Genomic DNA, 13,536 nt, shown 5'->3' on the forward strand with positions numbered 1-13,536 from the left:
TAACATATCCACATAAATATAACTCTAGGAAAAAGTTAACATAGAAAACAAAATTATGACTAATAATGTAGGGACCAGCCCCACAGGGTCTGTGGGTTTTTCTCCCCATGTGTGGAGATGAGAGATCACAGAAATAAAGACACAAGATGAAGAGATAGAAGAAAAGACAGCTGGGCCCGGGGGACCACTACCACCTAGACACAGAGACCAGTAGTGGCCCCAAAGGCCAGGCTGTGCTTTTATTGGATACAAGACAAGGGGGCAGGGTAAGGAGTGTAAGCCATCTCCAATGATAGGTAAGGTCACATGGGTCACGTGTCCACTGGATGGGGCCCTTCCCTGTTTGGCAGCTGAGGTGGGGAGAGAGAGAGATAGAGAGGAGACAGCTTATGCCATTATTTCTGCATATCAGAGACTTTTAGTACTTTCACTAATTTTGCTACTGCTAACTAAAAGGTGAGCCAGGCATACAGGATGGAACATGAAAGCGGACTAGGAGCATGACCACTGAAGCACAGCATCACAGGGAGATGGTCAGGCCTCCAGATAACTGCGGTGGGCCTGACATCTGTCAGGCCCTACACAAGAGGTGGCAGAGCAGAGTCTTCTCTAAACTCCCCCCAGGGAAAGGGAGACTCCCTTTCCTGGTCTGCTAAGTAGTGGGTGCTTTTCCTTGGCACTAACACTACTGCTAGACCACGGTCCGCTTAGGTCACGGGCATCTTCCCAGATGCTGGCGTTACTGCTAGACCAAGGAGCCCTTGTCTTCTGGTCACTTCTCACTATGTCCCCTCAGCTCCTATCTCTGTATGGTCTGGTTTTTCCTAGGTTATGATTACAGAGTGAGGATTGTTATGATATTGGAATAAAGAGTAATTGCTACAAACTAATGATTAATGATATTCATTTATAATCATATGTATGATCTATATCTAGTATAGCTATTCTTATTTTATATATTTTCTTTATTACACTGGAACAGCTCTTGCCCTCAGTCTCTTGCCTCGGCACCTGGGTGGCTTGCCGCCCACATAATAACAGATTTCTAGAAGAGACAAATATAAAACCATCTGACCAGTAAACCTGGGTAAAATGTACACTGGCCATTTTGAAGATATTTCTATTTTTATTTTACCACTAATTTTAGAATAGTTTATTTATCACAGATTTAATTAAGTCACATGAATTAAAAAGCATTTAGGTTAATTATTGTATATTTCATGAGGCCATTTATCTAAATAGACTTTCTTAAGGGATTTCTGGAACACTACACCAGATTTTACCATGTAGACAAAACACATAACAAAATACATGTGTATATGCACAAACATATCTGACCACATATACACACACAAATAACAGATCTTACGGTTCTTTTATTTTAGACTTTTAGTCATGAGATAGTAATACTAATCCACCAGTTTATAAAAGACAGTTGGACCCAAATTATATTTTTTGGCAAAATGTAAAACATGGCTAAAATTTATTTTCCACGATAGGTAATCTAATAAGTGCTGTGAACCAGTTTGGGTAAAGCAGTTTCCATGGCAGTTTGACTTTTTAAAAAACTTTTTTCACCTTAAGTTTCAAATGAGTTTAGGGTTATATTTTCAATGTTTACATTTAAGCTGGGACTCGATAAATTGTATAAGAAAAATAAAATCTCCATGTAACCTTGAATTAGTAGCAAATCTATTTTCTGTTTGCCAGTGTGATTTGCTTGACTAGCAAGTGTGGACAGGAAAGATTTTCAGCGGTTTTTAATTATTTATAATTTTTATTTTTTGCTTTTGCATGGCAGAAATAGCAAAATTTTTGTGCTAGACATACCTTAGATTATTGCTGTAAGGTCAAGATTTTGACCTGTTTGATCTGAGAGCCTAATTTCATAAATATTTTTCTAGTTATTTTTCTCTTATATTAACTTCTAATTAAGTATTCTGTCATTGTACACAACTGTAAGTCAGGTAAACCTAAATTTATATTTCTTATTTTTTCTTAACACACGGTATTTTAGAATTAAATTTATATTTCTAAAGATTATCTCACTTGTTGATATCATGAAGCTGTTGTAATCTATAAAGCCATTAATTTGAAAACTCTTTAAGATTTGGGGCACAGGCCAGAATTCCATAAACAGTGAATGGGCAGAAGAAGGACAGAGAGAGGTATACAGAGAACTTAGAAAACTCTACATGTTAACTCTGTAATTGCAGGTTTTTCAAATAATGACTATTGGAGATCTGAATTTTCCTTGATGTAATTTTCCCAGCAAGTTAAAAATATGGGCCATAATATATAACCAGCTGGAGTCCCAGAAAACCTAGCATGCCTTAATGTTTGAGAATGCGATTCTGGTCTTTTTTGTTTTGTTTTGTTTTGTTTTGTTTTAGATGGACTCTTGCTCTATCACCAGGCTCTCATGCAGTGGCACAATCTCGGCTCACTGCAACCTCCACTTCCCAGGTTCAAGTGATTCTCCTGCCTCAGCCTCCCAAGTAGCTGGGACTACAGGCACATGCCACCATGCCTGGTTAATTTTTTTTTTTTTTTGTATCTTAATAGAGATGAGGTTTCACCATGTTAGCCAGGATGGTCTTGACCTCTTGACCTCGTGATCCACCCACCTTGGCCTCCCAAAGTGCTGGGATTACAGGCATGAGGCACTGCACCCTGCAACCATTCTGTTTTTCATTAATCTTGAAAGAGTAGAGAAAATCCTATAAATCCTGTCATGGAATTTCAGAGGTTTAGGCCAGTGTTTTAGAGGGTGATAACTGCCCTGGCAGCTTTTAGTTAGCCATCCTGACCCACCATTTAGAATGTTTGCTTTTGCTCTTGGGAGACTTTCAGAAACAAGGATAAAGAGTCAAACAAAATCAAAAGAAACCAAGATAAGATTGTTCACAAAAATTTTAACCTAGACATGCAGATCAAAATATTAAACTAGGCATGCAGACCAATTTGAAAGTAAATTCACTAGAATATATGCCTCACAGACAGAATGTAAAATCTGTAGAAACCAAGACTAATCCAGAAAGACACTGATCTTTATTCCAGAAAGGACTTACCAGAAAAGACAAAAAGTCTTTTATCCTCTCTAGAGGGATGTGTGGTCCTTCATTAAGGTAGCTTATCCAAACCTGTTCCCAAATGGTATAAAAAGCCTCTACCAAAAAGAGGGAGGCTTAGCCTGAAAGAACACAGGAAAAACAGGCAGGAAAAAACAAGCTGTGAAAGAAAGCAAGGAGCTCAAAGGGCTCAAAGGTGAGTGCTGCACACTGGTTCTGGGAGTAATTCCTCTCAATCTTGGTTTCTGAACAAGAACTCAGTGAAAAAATAAAGTCAGCAAGATTCTTGGGGGTGGTAAATAATTATACTTTCTGTGGTTAGTTAGGGAGAACATCTGTGGGCTTTTGGGTTAAAGGACCACTGACATCATGAAAACCAGGGCAGCCTCTCCCAAGAATACTATGTTCCTCCTTGTCTTCTTCATTCACAGAGAGGATTCCCTTCATCTGAGAAAGCCAGTTTTCATCCAAAGGATCCACCTTACACAAGTCCAGGGTAATTATAATGTATTGGCAACACCCATTCACTATGTTGTACATTTTGAAAAAGCTATTAATTTCAATACATCTGCATTTAACAGTTCAGCACACAATTGCAGACACTGTGTGCAGAGTCTTTTTCTTGGAATGCTGGTTTCCTGGGCTCAGTGCTTTCTCCAGAGGTTTTGCACAATTTGGGGATTTTCTCTAAAGAATGGAGAAGGCTTTTTTTGCTAAATACAAAAGACAAGCTCTTGAGAGGAAAAATCATGTTTCTATATAAAAGTAAATGTGATTCCCAAAGGCCTACTTTGAAAGAAAAGGGACAAAACTGAGGTGTTATTCCAGACAGTGTGATAGGTATGTCAACAAATGATAGGTATGTCCAATGGACACATCCAAATACACGCTTCCTAAAAATGGACCAATTTTTTTTATTCAAGAAATCTCTGTGAGCTGCTTTCCAAAATGGCAAAATCAATTATTTTGATCGGGTAGAAAATCTTCAAATTTTGAGGGTAAATTAGAAGTTGAAGAACAATCAAGTCATTCATAGCAGGGTCTGATAAGTCAGGAGGATGAATGAATGGAAAGAATGCTGTTGGTGTCCAAAGGTAAACCTGGCTTGCTTCTGGCAGGTGTCATCTAAGGCACATGCAATGTGACAGCTTTGAAGGGCAGAGGGTCTTGACATTGACTCTCCACAATGATATGGAGATCAGTGTGAGTGCCGGCATGTTGACTCCTGGGAGACTACTAAGCATTTGCCACCTCCTCCAAGGTGGAGGTCCACAAGAAGGCTACAGAGTCATTCACAGGTGTTGGCAACTTCCAGCATCAGTACAGCTCTCCTTACCTGCACAGCTAGAGACACAGACAATATTGGCAATACAATATTCTTGTGGGATTTGTTTGCTTCCAGCATAACAGATGAATTTTTCTCCAGCAAACACAACAATTCATTTTCAACAGGCACCATTTCCTCCTAAATATGGAAGATTCACCACGTCTCAGTGTGGGTTCCCAGTGTGGGGCTGGAGTGTTCTCAGTGTGGGTTCTCAGTGTGGGGCTGGAGGAAGACATTCGGCTGGGCTCCTACCGTTTATACTTATTATACCGTTAGGGTCAGTAAGAGACAGGTGGTGATGATGATGTCAGTTAAGAATAGCCATCATTTGCTTAGTTAAGTGTGGAATTGTCGTGGGAGTCTAACTTGCTAAGCTAATTTCACACTTAACTCCCACAGCTTGTCCACACCTAATTTCAGGATATATGTCAAAAGGAAAGAATAAATGTGATATACAGTTATATAAGTTACATCAGTGGTCCCCAGCCTTTTTTGGCACTAGAAATGGGTTTCCTGGAAGACAATTTTTCCACAGATGGCAGGGAAGATAGTTGCAGGATGAAATTTTTCCACCTCAGATCATCAGGCATTAGATTCTCATATGTGCATGCAACCTAGATCCCTCACATGTGCAGTTCACATTGGGGTTCGTACTCCTATGAGAATCGAATGCTGCAGCTGATCTGATAGGAGGCGGAGCTCAGGTCATAATGCTCACTCAGCCACCACTCACCTCCTGACGTGCAGCCCGGTTCCTCAGAGGCCACAGGCAATACCTGTCCATGGCCCAGGGATGGGGACCGCTGAGTTACATTATATATACTATTAATATCTAGCTGTACCTAACAGTATTGTGAAAACATTTATAGTCCTGTTTAAGGGTCTTTTCTGAAGCTTTCCATTTACAAATTGAAAAGAATATTAAGGCCAGGCATGGTGGTTCATGCCTGTAATCACAACACATTGGGAAGCTGAGGCAGGAGGATCCTTTGAGACCAGGAGTTTGAGACCAACCTGGGAAACATGGCAAAATCCTCTGTGTACAAGAAAACACTAAAGTACACCAGGTGTGGTGTCACATGCCTGTGGTCTCAGGTACTTGGGAGGCTGAGGTGGGAGGATCGCTTGAGCTCAGGAAGTTGAGGCTGCAGTGAGTTGTGATTGCACCAGCCTGGGTGATAGAGTGTCGCCCTGTCTCAAAAAAAAAAAGAAAAAGAATATTAAAATAGATACTGTGGTTTCTATCTATCTTTTTGGTCCTCTCATAGCAAAAATCAACAAAAGAAACTAATGTATAACCTAGCAAAATGCAGCAAGCACTAGGAATTTTCTATTTCAGTGCCTTAGGCAATCTGACAGATAATGTAGTTCAAAAAAAGTGTTTGCTGTACTGTGAAATGTACATTTAGATATGCAGACAGCCTCTTGACACAGACATTGCTATAGTGGTTTCTAGCATAATTTAAGGCTTTTTGTTCTTGATTAACAGTGAGATGCCATCCGCCTCAGTGTGTGCCCTAAGAAATTAAAGAGATGCCAGGAAGGAAAAGTATTAATGAGGAGTACAGAATTCTACTTTAGAAAACATCTTGGCCGGATGCAGTGGCTCATGCCTGTAATCCCAGCACTTTGGGAGGCTGAGGCAGGTGGATCGCCTGAAGTCAGGAGTTCGAGGTCATCCTGGTCAACATGATGAAACCCCGTCTCTACTAAAAATACAAAAAATTAGCTGGGCATGGTGGTGCATGTCTGTAATCCCAGCTACTCGGGAGGTTGAGGCACGATAATCACTTGAACCCGGGACAAGGAGGTTGCAGTGAGCTGAGATCATGCCATTGCACTCCAGCCTGGGCAATAAGAGTGAAACTCCATCTCAAAATAATAATAATAATAATAATAATAATAATAATAATAATAACAACCGCGGATTTTTGCAAGGCTACAGAGAAAAGGGAATGCCTATACACTCTTGGTAAGAATGTAAATTAGTTCAGCCACTGTGGAAAGCGGTTTGAAGATTTCTCAAAAAACAGAACTATCATTAGACCCAGCAATCCCATTACTGGGTGTATACCCAAAAGAAAATAAATTATAATTATTCTACCCAAAGACACATACACTAATATATCCACAATAGCAAAGACATGGAATCAACCTAGGTGCACATCAATGATGAACAGGACAAAGAAAATGTGGCATATGTACACCATGGAATACTATGCAGCCATAAAAGAGAATGAAATAATGTTCTTTGCAGCAACATGGATGCATCTGGAGCCCATCATCCCAAGCAACTTAATGCAGAAACAGAAAACCAACTATCACAGGTTCTCACTTATAAGTGGGAATTAAATCTTAGGTACACACAGACGTAAACATGGGAACAATAGACACTAGGGAATTCAAGGAGGGAGGAGGGAATGGGGCAAGACCTGAGAAGCTTCCTATTAGGTACTATGTTCACTATCCGTTTGAAGGGATCAATAGAAGCCCAAACTTAAACACCATGCTATATACCCTTATAACAAATCTGCACATGTACCCCTGAATCTGAAATAATAAACAAAATAAAAATGTTTTATTAGTCTAAAACCTGTCAATATGACATAAAAATAATTATCAGGTTGGACACAGTGGCTCGTATCTGTAAACCCAGTGCTTTGAGAAGCCGAGGCAGGAGGATCACTTGAGGCCAGGAGTTCAAGGCCAGCCTAGTCAACATAGTAAGACCCCATTTTTACTAAAAAGAAAAAAAAGAAAAGAAAATACTCAAAATAAAAAGCAATCACCTTTCTTACTCCTTCTTCTCTCTTCATTCCTACACCAGTCTTATTTTTCTAAATGACAATAATTATCAATATTTATTAAGATTGTGAAATTCTAGTACTTTTCAATAATAAATATCAACTAATTGCATTGTTTTTAAAATCATATTTCAAAAACAAGTCAATATTTTACATGGCTATAAAAGCACAAAATATTGATTAAAGTTTAATAAAAACATGAAAATAAATTATTTCAACTAAATATAAAGTTAATATAATTTAATTGAAGGAAAAACTAGTTGAAAATAATTAAGGTTGTTCAGGTTCAAATCAACAAATTCCATGATCAACAATTTAAAATATTAAGGTCTGGTAAGTGATAGAATTAATGCCTAAATATGCCTAAATGACAACATTGCTAACTGATGATTTTGTTTGTTTATTTATTTATTTTTCAGATGGAGTCTTGCTCTGTCACCCAGACTGGATTGCAGTGGCACGATCTCAGCTCACTCCAAATTCTGCCTCCCACGTTCAAGCGATTCTCCTGTCTCAGTGTCCTGAGTAGCTGGGATTACAGGTGAGTGCCAGCACACCTGGCTAATTTTGTATTTTCAGTAGAGACGGGGTTTTGCAATGTTGGCCAGGCTGTTCTTGAACTCCTGACCTCAACTCTTGAACTCCTGACCTTGAACTCTTGAACTCTGCCCGCCTCAGCCTCCCAAAGTGCTGGGATTACAGGCGTGAGCCCCCATGCCTGGTCTCATGTTATTTAATTTTTATTTTAAAGAACAATCCCTAAGCAATTCATGGTGCTAAGTTCAAATAAGTCAAAAATAAAGCAAATAACCTTTTTTTCTGCAGGACTTCACAATTTAGTTGGGATGAGAAGATTAAAAATAATAGTGATAAACCCTATGATGGAAAGAAAAAATGAAACTAAAGGAGTGTGGAGGAATAAGGTCTCTATTTTAATTTATGAGTTTTGCAGCCATTTGTAGACATGACACTTGAATTTTAAATAAGTTAAAAGGAAAAAAATTGACAACTTCCAAATCTTTCTCTCTCACCCAACTTTATTCATATGTATTATTTCTATTAATGATTATCATAAGAGAAATTAGGACTTCTAAATTAGTAAATATTGGCCGGGTGTGGTGGCTCACACCTGTAATCCCAGCACTTGGGGAGGCCGAGGCAGGTGGATCACAAGGTCAAGAGATCAAGACCATCCTGGCCAACACGTTGAAACCCCATCTCTCCTAAAAATACAAAAAAAAAAAAAAATTAGCTGGGCATGGTGGTGGGCGCCTGTAGTCTCAGCTACTCGGGAGGCTGAGGCTGGAGAATCACTTGAACCGAGGAGGTGGAGGTCGCAGTGAGCCAAGATGGCGCCACTGCACTCCAGCCTGGAGACAGAGCAAGATTCCACTTCAAAAAAAAATTAGTAATATGCTTAAAAATAATAAATTCAGTTCATGCTAACAAAATAGTATTTTAAAATAAAACAAGTCCCCAAATAGTTTGAAGAGTTGTAATGTTTTTATATTTTTGCAAAATGTCTGGCTTAACTGAAGACAGCTTGATACTCATATCTGCTTCTGAATTCAATCTGTTGCAATATGTTGTTTTGACTAAGTGTGTGAATAGTGCCCCACAGAGACATGAGGTTGTAGAAAGGAAGAATAATTTAAAAGAATTTTTGGACGAGGTGTGGTGGCACACGCCTGTAATCCCAGCACTTTCAGAGGCTGAGGCGGGCGGATCACTTGAGGTCAGGAGTTCGAGACCAGCCTAGCCAACATGGTGAAACCCCGTCTCTACTAAAAATACAAAAATTAGCCAGCGTGGTGGTGAGTGCCTGTAATCCCAGCTATTTGGGAGGTGGAGGCAGGAGAATCGCTTGAACCCAGGAGGTGGAGGTTGCAGTGAGTGAAGATTGTGTCCAGCCTGGTGACAGAGTGAAACTCCATCTCAAAAAAAAAAAAAAATTTAAGTATTTTTGGCCAACTATTGTTCTTCTTCTTTGATCTCCAAAGAAATGCTTTATTCAGGTTACTGCAATGGAAGGCATGACACCACATCATATGCTTTTTCTGCTATATCACATTAAAACCTATAGGTATATTTTCAATGTTAATGGCTCTTTTACCGATCATGATTTTTATCATATTGGCATGGCCATTGGGAAAATATTGGTTCATCGAATAATGCAGATGTTCCAAATATTGATACACTTTATTACAAAATATTTTGAAATTCAGTAATATTGCCCTTCATCTCCTCAGAAAAACCCGTGTTTTGAAAAATTGTCATGTTCAAGAATGCAGATACGTTTTCCAAATTTTAATTTTCACTTGAAAACTTTTTACATTTTCAGTAACAGCTCAGTTATTTTTCTTTAAGACAATCTCACTTCTTTTTTTTTTTTTTTCAGACAAGCTCTTGCTCTGTTGCCCAGGCTGGAGTGCAGTGGTGCAATCATAGATCACTGCAACCTCTGCCTTCCGGGGCCAAGTGATCCTCCCGCCTCAGCCTCCCCATTAATAGACTGTGGGCAGCAAGCCACCCAGGTGCCAACGCAAGAGACTGAGGGCAAGAGCTGTTCCAGTGTAATAAAGAAAATATATAGAATAAGAATACTTGTACTAGAAGTAGAATATAGATGATGATATGTGAATATTAATAATCATTAGTTTGTAGCATTACTCTTTATTCCAATATTATAATAATCTCTGTTCTACAACTATAACCTAGGAAAAACCAGTCCATACAGAGATAGGAGCTGAAGGGACACGGTGAGAAGTGACCAGGAGACAAGAGTGCGAGCCCCCTGTCACGCCCAGACACGGCCACCAGAGGGCTCCCTGGTCTAGCGGTAAAACCAGTGCCTGGGAAGACGCCTGTTACTTAGCCGACCTTGGTCTAGCGGTAGCGCTAGTGCCTGGGAAAGCACCGGTTACTTAGCAGATCGGGAAAGCAAGTCTCCCTCTCCCCGGGGGAGTTAGAGAAGACTCTGCTCCACCACCTCTTGTGGAAGGCAACATCAGTCAAGCTCGCCCGTAGCCATCCGGAGGCCTGTCTCCCTGTGATGCTGTGCTTCAGTGGTCACGCTCCTGGTCTGCTTTCATGTTCCGCCCTGTACACCTGGCTCGGCCTTCTAGAGAGCAGTAGCAGAATTAGTGAAAGTACTAAAAGTCTTTGAAATGCATAGAAGAAATAATGGCGTAAGCTGTCCTCTCTCTCTCTCCACCTCGGCTGCCAAACAAGGAAGGGCCTCCAACCGGTGGACAGGAGACCCACGTGACCTTGCCTATCATTGGAGATGGCTCACACTCCTTACCCTGCCCCCTTGCCTTGTATCCAAAAAATAACAGCGTGGCCAGGCATTCGGGGCCACTACCAGTCTGCACGTCTTGGTGGTAGTGGTCCCCCGGGCCCAACTGTCTTTTCTTCTATCTCTTTGTCTTGTGTCTTTATTTCTATGATCTCTCATCTCTGCACACAGGGAGGAAAACCCACAGACCCTGTAGGGCTCATCCCTACAGTAGACTACAGGCTTACATCATCACCCTTGGCTAATATTTTTTGTAGAGATGGGGTTTCACCATGTTGCTCCAACTGGTCGCAAACTCTTGAGCTCCAAAAGTGCTGGGATTACAGGCGTGAGCCACTGCACCCTGTCACACTTAGTTCATTTTTAAGTAATAAGTGCTCTATGAGTTCTTACGATTTTATCAAATAGAATACTGAAAAGACATACTTGGGGATCTAGATTTAATGAAAATTATATTTTTTACTGCTTCATCAAGGATATTCTTAAGTAACATGAAAATAAAATTGGCACGTTTATTTAGGCAACCACGTGAGTGTAAATAATAGAACTGCCACTATTGTTTGGAGCCACTGTCTTGTTTTGTGCTACGGTTTTACTTACTATTGCATTTGCACCAAAGCAGAGAACAAAAAACAAGTGAAAAAGACAAGTAACATATCTGTATTATGATAGAAAGAGTCTTATTTTCATGGAGCACTCTGAGATCCACTGTTCCAGGTATAGCTCTCTCCCAGACCCATCACACCTGTTCTGGCACAAAGTTTTATTAATTCTACTTCTTAAGTATTCTTCTACTCACTGCTTCCTGTCCACAAGTTTATGACTCAGTGAAACCCTCACTCTCTCTCACTTGAAATATTTCCATTTTCCATCATGTTCCCATCAGCCTGCATTCGACTCAGTGAAACCCTCCCTCCCTCTCATCTGAAATATTTCCATTTTCCATGTTTCCATCAGCCTGCACTCCTCGACTCAGTGAAACCCTCACTCTCTCTCATCTGAAATATTTCCATTTTCCATCATGTTTCCATCAGCCTGCACTCCTCTCACTTCCCGTTATCTTGTTCGCTTCCAGACTAATATCTCTAAACAGGTAACTGTGTTCCTCAAGGACTTAAAAGCACTTAACAACAGCTTAAAACTTAGGTTCTCACTCTTTAGCAAGGACTTGAAGAATTAATGATTCAGCTCCTGCTCACAAATCTAACCACTTTTTCCCACATCAACCCTGAACAGAAGCTAAGTTCCACTCATATACAAAATCTTTCAATTTTTCTGAATAAAAAAGATTATGTAGCTGTCACCCATAATCCGACTCCAGAACTCTGTTTCTGCACCTTCCTGTCAAACTCATAATAAGTCTGCGTATTAGTCTGTTCTCATACTGCTAATATGGACATGCCCAAGGCTGGGTAATTTATAAAGAAAAATAAGTTTAATGGACTCACAGTTCCACATGGTTGGGGAGACCTCACAATTATGGCAGAAGGCAAAGATCAGGTCTTACATGGCAGCAGACAAGAGAGAGCATGTGTAGGGGAACTTCCCTCCATACAACCATCAGATCTCATGAGACTTATTCACTATCATAAGAACAACACTGTCCTCATGATTCAATTACCTCCCACCAGGTTCCTCCCACAATATGTGGGAATTATGGGAACAATAATTCGAGATTTGGGTGAGGACACAGCCAAACCATATCAGTCTCATAATAAGGACCAAAGGCCAAGCCTTCCCTAAGTCATCCTTAAGAGACTCATGCAGATTTCATAATTTGCTCCCAGTTGGGCCTTTTCTCAAGACCTTGACATTTTGATCTAGACTCAGATGGCTTTGTGGCTCATTATGAAACCCATTTGTGTTCTTACGCTGGACTCAGTAAGATAGCTACTCTTTCATCAATTCGTGTCATTATTTATTAATTCTTTGCATAACTGGACTTCAAAATAGGATTTTAAAAAAAGTTTTGACCGTGTGCTCTTCACAATGAAGATCACTAGGCATTTGTTATGTGATTCTTTCTTTCCTATCATATGGGAGAAAATACGATTGGGCTGTGTGCCCTGAGGGGGAGGGCACATTTAGATATTTTAGGAGTTGTAAATAGAAGACCAAACATCAGAGAGAGAGACTTTGCTTCACCTGTAGTTCAAATATTTAGTTAGGACAGGCACAGTGGCTCATGCCTGTAATTCCAGCACTTTGGGAGGTTGAGGCAGGTGGATCACTTGGGCTCATGAGTTCAAGACAAGCCTGAGCAACATGGTGAAACCCTGTCTCTACAAAAAGTAGAAAAACTAGCCAGGCATGGTGATGCACGGTATTATGAGGTTGCACTTCACTGAAAAACCAAAGTTGTTTAGCACTTCCCTGTGAACCACACCATCTCACAAGTATGAGGTGTAGCAGAAGTCCAGTCCCAAGGACACAAAGAAGACACACCATGTTAATGGAATGACATACTGCAGTGTATCTAGATAAACGATCCTGGGCCTTGATGAGAGAGATAGATGCAGTCTTGAAGGAACTGATTATGCAGTGATTCTGCATTTAAATATTTGACCTTATTTTAATAACAAAAATGTATGCACCTTTCATTTTCAAAGTACAGTTGTTCCTCAGTATCCGTGGGAAATCAGCTCCAGAATACCCCACAGATACCAAAAACCACTGATGCTCAAGTCTTATATAAAACAGTATTTTGCATATAACCCATGCTTATCCTTCCATATGCAGTCATGTGCCTCATAATGACCTTTTAATCAATAATGAACCATGTATATTACCATGGTCCCCTAAGATTATAAACACATACAGAAACCTTCTTGCGGGAAGTCAGAGACCCCAAATGGAGGGACTGGCTGGAACTGTGGGAGAAGAACATAAATTGTGAAGATTTCATGGACATTTATTAGTTCCCAAAATTAATACTTTTATAATTTCTTATGCCTGTCTTACTTTAATCTCCTAATCCCGTCATCTTTGTAAGCTAAGGATGTATGTCACCTCAAGACTCTGTGATGATTCTGTTAA

Source organism: Gorilla gorilla, chromosome 2 (genome assembly GCF_029281585.2).
Source record: "Gorilla gorilla gorilla isolate KB3781 chromosome 2, NHGRI_mGorGor1-v2.1_pri, whole genome shotgun sequence".
Taxonomy (NCBI): domain Eukaryota; kingdom Metazoa; phylum Chordata; class Mammalia; order Primates; family Hominidae; genus Gorilla; species Gorilla gorilla.